This window comes from Manis javanica, chromosome 5 (assembly GCF_040802235.1).
Source record: "Manis javanica isolate MJ-LG chromosome 5, MJ_LKY, whole genome shotgun sequence".
Classification (NCBI taxonomy): domain Eukaryota; kingdom Metazoa; phylum Chordata; class Mammalia; order Pholidota; family Manidae; genus Manis; species Manis javanica.
In genome coordinates, this window is record NC_133160.1 from 172,417,428 (window position 1) to 172,420,196 (window position 2,769).

At 54.3% G+C, this 2,769-nt stretch overlaps 1 pseudogene; it reads right to left on the reverse strand.

Annotated features, from left to right (window-relative positions):
- Window positions 1-1,066: 1,066 nt before the first annotated feature.
- Window positions 1,067-1,162, reverse strand: LOC140849800 (U6 spliceosomal RNA; annotated as a pseudogene).
- Window positions 1,163-2,769: the final 1,607 nt, after the last annotated feature.

The following is a 2,769-nucleotide window of genomic DNA, read 5'->3' on the forward strand; positions in this document are numbered from 1 at the left end:
CAGGGCTCCCATTTCTGCTGTGGCAGTGCTGAGTGGTCCATCGGGCCGAGACCATGCTAGGGTCCTTGCAGGGCTGCCTACTGTGGGCTTGGGGTCGGTGCAGGGGGCTGAGGGGTGGCGGTCTTGTGCTTCTCCCAGTCTGCCCCTTTCCTCTGCTGATCGCACCAGCTGGGGGACCCTGGGAAGCCAGGAGGTGATGTGTAGTGTGCTCAACCATCCCAGCTTCCCTGGTACTGTCCTCATGTTAGCATAGAAGTCCTGTGTCCTGGCAAACCCCTCAGTCCCAAGCAAACCTGGATGGTCACCCTCATGGTCTATTGTCCATGTGTCCTTCCAGAACCGTGGACATCATTCCCCTGGATCCTGAAGTGGGCAGGAGGGCAAGCTGGGGAGTTGGGGAGGGAGCTGAATCGGCCAGTGGGAGAAGGGGGAGGCAAGATTCCCCAGCAGGTGTGGAGAGCAGCCTGGGCCCACCAGCTGCCCAGACACAGGCCTGCTCTCCCCAAGGGCCCCACCCGCTGGCCCTTCCAGGTCCCCAGGATTCCTGTCCATCATGCACCACGTCTGAGCGCTCTGCCTGGGGGACAGGCTGCTGATGCCCCAGGGGGCCCCGGCCTGGCTGGGCCCCTCGGCTAGCGGGGGGGTCGGTGCCCGCTTGGGGGCCCAGCGCCGGCTTCTGTTCGCGCAGATCCAGGCGCAGGCCCAGGTGCAGGCAAACTGGAACTCCAGGCCAGATCCAGGCCACTGCGTGTTTCTGAGCTCCTGGTGACCTAAGGATGGTTTTCATGTTTTTCAAAGGTTGAAAAAAACAAAAAGAGGAAGACCATTTTGTGCCATGTGAAAGTATTATATGAAATTCAAATTTCTGCATCTACAAAAAAAGTTTTATTGGAACACAGGCATGTTATTCATTCTCATGTTTCTCTGCCTGCTGTCTTGATACAAGGACAGAGGGAGATTCCATGGCCCCAGACCTGAAAATGTGGACTCTCTGGTCCTTTGTGGACAGTTTGCCAACTCCAGGGGGTTGCCATGGAAACAGTTTTGCTAATTATAGCTTTTTAAAGAAAATATGGAGCACTTCACAGGTTTGCATGTCTTCCTCACACAGGGGCCATGCTGCTCTCTGTTGTTCCAATTTTTGGCTATGTGAATACTTCAGCTTTTTATCAACCTATAAAATGGGACAATTGTGTGTTTTATTAAACTATGCTAAAATATACTTAGCATAATATTTATTATTTAATCGTCTGTAAGTGTAAAATTCAGTGGCATTAAATACATTCATAGTGGATTTCCATCACCACTATTTTTACCCAAAACCTTTTCACCACCCCTGTGGTAGTTAATGTTGTGTGTCAACTTGACTGGTCTACTGGGTGCCCAGATAATGGATCAAACACGATCCTGGGTGTTTCCATGAGGATGTTTTGGACAAGATTAATATTTGAATCAGTGGACTGAGTAAAGCAGCTTGCCCTCCCCAATGTAGGTGGGCCTCATCCAATCACTTGAAGGCCTGATTAGCACAAAAAGGCTGACCCGTCACCAAGTAAGAGGGAATTCTCTGGCCTGATGGCCTTCCTAGTGGACATCAGGTCTCCCTGGTGCTACTACAGTTTCTGGCTGTTACACTCCAACTGGGACGTCACCTCTGTAGGTCTGGGATTTGCCAACCTCCATAATCATGTGAACAATTCCTTATAATAAACTACCTATATCATTATCTATCTCCTGGGGCCGGTCAGCACCCCTTGTTGAAGAGAGTCGAGGCTGCTTTCTGCTGCTTGGAGAAGCCGGCTGAGGCTGTTAAGGACATGCGCAGTGACCAGGGAGCCCCCCTTCAACAGCTGACCCCACACAGGCCTCTCCAGGCAGGGGAACCTCTGCCCCCAGGCCCTGCCTGGGAGGGAAGCGAGGTCTATGCACTGGCTTAGAAGGGGTGTCCCAGAGCCGCTGGGACACTGGGTTCTGGGCAGCCCCCGAGGAGGGAAAGTGCATGATTCCAGTGAAGCCAGAGGAGGGGCAGGGGGCACAGCGTGTGGTGGAAGGTGGAGGCACCACACACTCAGGCTATACTTAGTGAGCACCTACTGTGCCCAGGGCACCGGGCTGGTGAGCAGGCTGGGGCCCCACCAGAGTCAGTCGCAGCTTTGTGGTGGAGGCAGGCGGGCAGACTGCGTGGTGACGTGAACAGGGCAAAGGGAGGTGGAAGCCTGGAGAGGGTGGTGAGGAAATTGTCCTTGTGGGAGGCGATACCCTGGGGTGGGTCTTGGGAAGGGGTAGTGATTGGCCAGCAAAGAGCAGGAGCAGAGAGGGCGGCGAGGCCAAGGGAACAGCCTGTGCAAAGGCCCGGCAGTGCGACACAGCATGCACCCTGGGGGCTGAGGTGAGGGACTGACATGTGCGCACATGTGTGTAGTTAGCGATTCCTGATGGATTGGGGATCTGAATCCTTCTTTCATGAAGGACCGTATGAGCTAAGCTTAAGAATTTTAAGAACTTCAAAATAAATGGACAAAACTGTGGCAGTTCCATCAGCTACTATAGGGACAGGGTCAACCTCTCGCCCTGCCCGGCCCCAGTGTCCCATCTGTGAATGGAGCCCAGGCTGGGACCCTGCGTTTTGGAGGCCCTAAGTCTCCAGACCCCAGCCTCCTGGCCCTGCTGACGAGGAGGCCTGCCTGTCCGCCCATCGCTGGCAATGAGCTCCAAGCAACACGAGCCAGACGACACAGCCGGTTTAACACCAACAACACCTTTGCTTTC